This window comes from Babylonia areolata, chromosome 1, assembly GCF_041734735.1.
Source record: "Babylonia areolata isolate BAREFJ2019XMU chromosome 1, ASM4173473v1, whole genome shotgun sequence".
NCBI lineage: Eukaryota > Metazoa > Mollusca > Gastropoda > Neogastropoda > Buccinidae > Babylonia > Babylonia areolata.
The window spans coordinates 43,729,730-43,737,229 of NC_134876.1; the positions used below are offsets into that span (position 1 = coordinate 43,729,730).

At 48.0% G+C, this 7,500-nt stretch overlaps 1 long non-coding RNA gene across 1 annotated transcript in view; it reads right to left on the reverse strand.

The window, feature by feature from the left end:
• Positions 1–554: 554 nt before the first annotated feature.
• LOC143292271 (uncharacterized) overlaps positions 555–7,500 on the reverse strand; it is a 115,843-nt gene continuing 108,897 nt past the window's right edge. The window contains exon 6 of the long non-coding RNA XR_013056638.1: positions 555–744. This is a non-coding gene — a long non-coding RNA (uncharacterized LOC143292271). The remainder of the gene's footprint in view (positions 745–7,500) is intronic.

Here is a 7,500-nt window from a genome sequence, read left to right on the forward strand (position 1 = left end):
CGTGTGAACCATATCCTTGGGTAGAACGTTTTAATCAGCAGCTGTAAACAAAAAACCTTCTTAAAAAAGGGAGAGGAGTTATGGCTTGAAGTTATACACAAATACTCACGGGGAGCGGGTAGGTAAACACCGAACAGCTCAGTGCGGTGGGAGGTTCTGACAAAGGTAACAGATGAGTTCGAGAAGAACACTTAACAATCGCTATCTTCCTTAGCCACATCTACCTTACTCCTTGGGCATGCCCCCTGCCCCACTTACCTCTCACTCTGCCTCTCCCCCCAACCTCTTTCTCTCAATGCACTGCATCTATTGCATTAACTCATACAGGTTGCTCACCTGTAAATATCGTAGCAGGAAGGAAAAACACGCTTTCCTCCGAGCCCCCTTCTTAACCCGCCACGCCCACACCCTCCTCCTCTCTCTCTCTCCGTCACCCACCCTCTCTCTCCTCCACTCCCTTCTCTCTCTCTCTCTCTCTGTCTCTCTCTCTCGCACACTATTATTAACTCCCTCTGTCGTCACAGAACAGCAGGACAGCAGCGAACGGGTGACACATTCAACAGCACACCACGTGATAAATGGGGGGAAGCGCTCACCTCAAAAACGACGCACGCCAAGGGACACAGGGTCTTGAGGGCCCCAGGACTCGAGAGGCGGGTCTTAGTCCCGGCGTCTGAGAGCCGCTGACGTCATCCGTGCAGAGGTCAAGCACCCCGCATCCCCTCGCCATGACATCAGCAAGACCTGGGAACACAGGGAGAGAAGGGGGGTGTTCGAGTGAAGGTGAACGATTCTGGGAAGAACAGTGGATAGTCACTGTATAACCTATCGTAACTGCACTCTCGTAAAATTCATTCCATCTTCAGCGTCTCTCTCTCTCTCACACACACACACACACACACACACACACACGTTGTCTGTAGTCTCGAAGTTGTGCCTGTAACATACGGCGTCTCCGCTTTTCTGAAAGAGATACGATACGCAACTGACGCCCTTGTTTCTCTGTTTCCATTAGTGCCAGCTCGTTTGTGAAAGACATTTTGCAGTCAACGGAGGTTTTGGTTTCCTGTTAAGTTGCTACGCCGTGGATTCTGTGAGGCTTAATATTTTCATGAGATGACTGTTGATGCAAGTCCGTCTTGCTTTATGATTTGTTCTACGATTGCGTTCAGGAATGCTACGTTGCCCCTCCCCCTCCCGCCCTGCCCCCCTCCCTCCCTCCATGCCCCATCGCTCTCTGTGCACGTCCGTCCGTCCGTCAGTCCATCTGTGTGTGTGTGTGTGTGTGTGTGTGTGTGTGTGTGTATGTGTGTGTGTGTAATATACATATATAATCATGCAATGTTATTCATTTATAATAAATTGTGTGTGTGTGTGTGTCTAATATACACATATCATCATGCAGTGTATTTTACATTTATAATGTTGTGTGTGTGTGTCTGGGGGGGGGGGGGGAGAGAGAGGAGGAAGTAGAAGATAGATATGCACAAGTATGGATCTGTACAGCTTAAAGAGAGACTGCGCCCAAACAAATTATCATATACCCCACCACACTCCACCCACCCACCAACCCCCAAATCCATAAATAAACCGCTAGAGCCGAATCCGTGACAATGTCAATCGCCAAACCACTTGTGGCGTTTAAAGCCCACTTGGACAGATACGGGAGATTGTCTTCTACAAGGTCTGTGAGGAATTTCAGGCGTATCAGCGAGGGTCGAGAGTCGGAGCCCACGTGACAAGCTTGGGAGTGACAGTTGTGACCACCCTCCATACAAGCTTTGATAAAGGCGCACAGTCTGGGAGGAACGCGCGATTTATGCAGTGATTATGGGCTGGGATTGTCTTAGTTATTTCTTCCCATATCATTCTTTATTTCTCTATTACATTAAGTTGGTCGTAGTGATTTTTGGGGAGTATGTCTATGTTCCCCACAGCTCTGAGCCCACTCAGGTCTATAAGATCCCCTAGGTTTCATCCGTACCCCCCCCCCCACCCCCCTACACCCACAGTCTGTTAACAGTTTCACACGAAACAAGTGGTTATTATTATGAGTTCCGGTAAAAAGCTGTAGATTTGTCGATTTTGATTCCTGGCTGGTGCTCAGCTTATCTGACGGGTTTTGCCACTTAATTCAAAACGACAGCAGAATACTGCTCATTCTGTATTCAGCTCTCTCAGACTTTGTTCATCTGTCAGCCTGTCGTTCTGCCTGCCTGCCTTTCTTTCTCTCTCTCCGTGTGTGTCTTTCTACTCGTGTGTGTGTGTGTGTGTGTGTGTGTGTGTGTGTGTGTTATATATATATATATATATATATATATATAGAGAGAGAGAGAGAGAGAGAGAGAGAGAGAGAGAGAGAGAGAGGAGTAAAGGGAAGGGCTCGTAACGATAGCTGATGAAGGCGCAGACAGCAGTGAACTTGTACAACGTATGAAGTGCCTCCGCACTAATCCTTGTTTGGAGACACCACTGCGTCACGTTTGCGCACATTATCAATACAATGGAACTTTCAGGTTAATAATAGCATTGTGTAAAATTCTACCCCCTTTTTTCTTCGACGCTATTATTTTTCAAACCACCAACTTAGCCAACACCCCTTTCTGCTTGCATGCAGTCCAGTCCATAAGTCCACGAGCGATAAAAACCGTTTGCGGAAATGGAGGTGTCAAACGATTGGGTCCCACACATCTTTCCCTCACCCCTTCTTCGCTTTGCGCTACGTAGAAGAAGAAAAAGGAAAACATAACCAACAAAAACCCATTGCAGGTTAACGAGGGGTGCTTGGACATGAAGACTTTACGCCTCTGGAATGAGACCACTTCACGCGTTTGATATCCCCCCCCCCCCTCAGCCAACCCTACCCCCCCCCTCCGCACCCCTCATTTTTCACCCGGTTCTCTCTATCAATCTTGGTACTTGTTGACAGTTGGCGGCGGCAAACTGAGAAGGACAAAGGGCAGCGCTATTGTTTTATGACTGTCTTTGTTCAGACCTCAAACTCGGCACTGCAGTCTTTTGCGGTTGTACTGGAGGCTTGCTTTGGTTCCACCAGAGTCCAACTGGCAGATGACAGGTTCAAAACCGTACACTGCCCCCCCCCCCCCCCCCCCCCCCCCCAACACTCACACACAAATCCCACACGGTTCGATTTAAAGTGATAATAAAACAGCTCTGCTGTGTGTGTGTGTGTGTGTGTGTGTGTGTGTGTGTGTGTGCAACTCGTGGTTTTGTTGACAACTTGACATTGACTTATTCCGTCCTGTTTACTTTCGGTTATGTTTCATAAACATTATTTTGTTTGTTTGTTTGTTTGTCTATTTATTCAAGAACGCTTTCCACAGCTGCACTGCTGTGCTGTCGAATACCAATCTTCAGAAATGGGGAAAAGCAGTTTGTATTCATGTTAATGTTGTGATGTTGATTAATGAATACATGAACGTAACAACACATCTGCACAGCTGTTTTGCCAGCCACAACACACTAAGAATACACGACAATGTGTGTCCTTGTACGTCTCTCTCTCTCTCTCTCTCTCTCTCTCTCTCTCTCTATATATATATATATATATATATATATATATGAGTGCATTCAATTGAAAGAGCCAGAAAGAAAAGAAGAGAGAGAGACAGAGAGAGAGAGAACCCAAGCCCGTGCGTGCACATGAGCATGTACACAAATCACAATGAAACTAGAAAAAAAAAATATATATATATATATGTGTGTGTGTGTGTGTGCGCGCATATATATATATATATATATATATATATATATATATATATACATATATATATATATATATATGTGTGTGTGTGTGTGTGTGTGTGCGCGCGCGCGCGCGCGAGAATAGGAGGGGCAGAAGACGAAAACAACGGGAGCCTTTTCAACCGATCTCGACGCGGTTTTGCGTCATTTCCGATGGGTGCACGGTTTTGCCAATGGTTTCGCTTCAATCATAATAGAGCGTGGATCAACAACGGACAAGAGAACAGGAAACGTGCCACTGAGTCCTGCCTTTTTCGGTTCTCACGCTCTTCCTCTTCTCCCTTGGGAAGTTTTCACGGGAAATAATACGATGAGAAGAAATCAAATGTATCGCTCGGTCCACGTGTCTGCGTGTCGTTCCAACTGTAGTCAAGGCTTTTCAGCAGGTCTTAATCAAATGCAGAATCAAGTAAAACATGTTATTCTGTTGATGGAAGAGGAACAGCTAGAGCTCTCTCTCTCTCTCTCTCTCTCTCTCTCTCTCTCTCTCTCATCCATGTGTGTACATGCATACAAGGACAAGCTTAGAAGGATCTAATGGGGTCTAGGGTCATCCTTTGCGGGCGGTGAGAACAAACCAAAAGAAAATCCCGGAAATTTTGAAATGTTTACTAAATAGTCATCTGGCTAAAGAAAATGGCCCTAACAACACAACTGTTTCACTGCACGAATGCAGCAGACCCCTTTCAGTCCGGAGAGATACCCCACTAAAAGTCAGGCAGGCGGCTGACCACTGAATCAGGTCTTGTCAGAGGACGATCACAGATGGACGGAAACAATGGGATGGGGTGGGTTGAGAAACCCATATTCAGTTCCAAGAACCCTTGCTTCTAAGCCCAAAAGTCCCCCCCAACCCCCCTCCCCTCGGTCATTCATTTGATTGTATGCATTTAACAGCAAGACAAATGTTGCAAAGCCCAACAATCCGTTTGTTGTAATAATTGATATTCCCACAACAGATATAGGTTGATCCTCCCGACCCTCTACTTTTTTCTTTTCTTTTCTTTTAATAAATGAAAGGCAAGTTCCTCTACAGCTCTCTTTCCACGACGGCAGGCCACTCGAGCAACATATACAGTATCCAGTCCTTCTCACTGTCTGTGTCGAGGTGCCGACGAAGAAGAAGCTCGCGTGTGAACGTGTGAGCCGCGTGCCTCCCCCGTGCACACAAGCCAATATTGGGGAGTCCAATGGCCCCCCCAAACAGTCCCCCTAATGGGCCCTGTTTGCCCGGGCGGCCATCTGTGTGGACAGTTTATATTAGGACGGTGGAAGGAGCGGGAACTGCACTTGGCTGTTTGCCGAGGTCCGGGCCGCACAATGAGGGCTCTGATGCGGGTTGCATTCTTGTCCACAAGTACGCTGTCAGGCGGCTCGCAGGCAGGGACACAGGACGCTTCCTCCTCAAACACGGCGGTTATGCCGGGGATGCTCACTGCTGTCCTGACCTCACTCCTCGCCCTTGAAACCTTGTGGCCCATCTCCCTCCCCCCACCCCCCTTCCTCCCTCACCTCTGCGTTCTCAAGAGTTGGGTGGGTGATGGAGAATGAGGATGAGCGGGATCGAAAAACAAGTTGTTTTTTTTACCCACTAGGATTAGAATAATTTGATTTTTGATTATTATGACATCTGTCTCAGTATCATAAAGAGACCACTGCAAGGAACCAGCATCACATATTTTCAGATCTTGAAATGCAACGAGTTATAAGTACGTGACAGCTGAAGAGCCTTTCAAAATAGGTTGATCAGCTGAGGCTTGTTCTTAAAAATTAACAAAACAAAAACGAAACAAAAATAAAAGAACGGATTGTGTGCAGGAATACATTCAGTTCGCATGCATTGTGTTAAAACTGACATCACACACCACACCCCTTAAAAGAAGCATAATTCTTATGCTCAAATAATCTCATTCCGGAAAAAAAAAGAAAAAAAAGTACCAGGCCCTAATTCTTCTCCCTCGGCGGTCCCACCCTGACCTGTGTAAGACAGCCAGCTGGCAGCTAGTGTTCCACCACATCAAGCCGTACATCCGACCTACCTCGGAAGTTCTCTGCTTTCCATACACACACACACACACACACACACACACACACTGCAGCTCCCTGCAATACCCAACAAAACATGACGACACAGAGCTCAACCCACCCACCTCGCCCACCCTTCAGACTACCCAATCCACCCCGAGCTCTACCCGAACCTGACACACGTCAACGTCACGTGATACATACCACTCCTCGCTTGAGCAGGACATTGGAGGGGCAGTACAGGGGGCTCTTCCACGGGGTTTGTCATTCCCTACCCGCGGATTTTAATCCGCCCGTCAATATGCTTTAAGAAGGTAATTGCCTACCCCGGGTCTGGATGTGAGTGTCTGTGGTAAAGGGATCCGCTGAGACGCGGGCCCCGAGACAAGGTAATTTACAGTCTGCACGGCCACAGGTCGGCGGGCCCCCAACACCTCACTAAGTCGTTTGGAGCCCGGGCCCTGTAACCCAACTCCCCGAGGGGAAGATATGACGATCTGCATCCTGTCGTCATTGTGCACGATCTGCACCTTCCCCCGCCTCTCCCATCCATCCCCCCACCCAACCCTCCCTCTCCAAACGACCTGCCAGGGTCTCTGACCCAGGTCAGACATCTGCAATGTGGGTCAGCAGATATTACGGGGAGGCTTAAGCCATTGTTGAATTTTTACTTTTATGCTGTTCTGAATAGCTGTCATCTGTATTTTCTGTTTCATATAATCATACTAACTATACAATACATACATACACACAGAGATAGATGGATAGATAAGACAGACATAGATACACACAGAAGGGGGCGGGGGGGGGGGGGAGACAGACAGACAGACAGAGAGGTGTAAAATTTGTCACTCTGAGGAGATTTCCTGAACGACTTCACACATTGAAAATTGTTGTTTGATGAAAACAAGTATCACACTTCTTGATCTTGGCAGACATGTAGTTGAAAAGGCCTATACCCTTTCTGTATTTTTTTTGTGTGTTTTGGTTCTGGTCAAAGATTACAGTCTCTTTGATGTTCCGTCTCCCTACCGCCTGCAACACCCCCCCCCCCTTCCCTGCAACCCCTCCATCCAACCCTCCCCCCCCCCCGCCCTGCACCCCCTCCCTACCCCTCTCTCTCTCTCGGTGTTGTTTAAGTAACAAGTACAGTGCTGTATCTTTGTGTGAAGTAAGCAGAATCATCGAACAGCCCCTGGACGGTGAACTTTGCATGGCAAAAGAAACCGAGGAATGCCCCCCAAACGCTCTACAGACTGTGTGTAAAGGCCAACACTGCGCCTGCTCGTACCCACTGTGTGTAAAGGCCAACACTGCGCCTGCTCGTACCCCCTGTGTGTAAAGGCCAACACTGCGCCTGCTCGTACCCCCCTGAAACAAACAGAGCAGCTTGCACAGGACTGGACCGGCTGTCGTGCACTGACAAAGCACGCACAGGACAGCTATCAGAAGAACCGCTGCATCAGCAGCGAGGAGGGCTAGACCAGCGAGAAGAGAAAGGCACCATCATAATGACCCAAGAACCCGAACAGCTGTTGCCCTGCCCTCACTGCAGATGCCTATGCAGATCTAAACTGGGGCTCCATGGCCATATGCGAGTCAACACCAAACGAGACAGAAACGCATAGACGTCATCGTCGGACACGAAGGAATAACACAAAGGAGAGAAGAAGAAGAAGAGGAAACCAAAGCGGCATAAAACTGAAACAC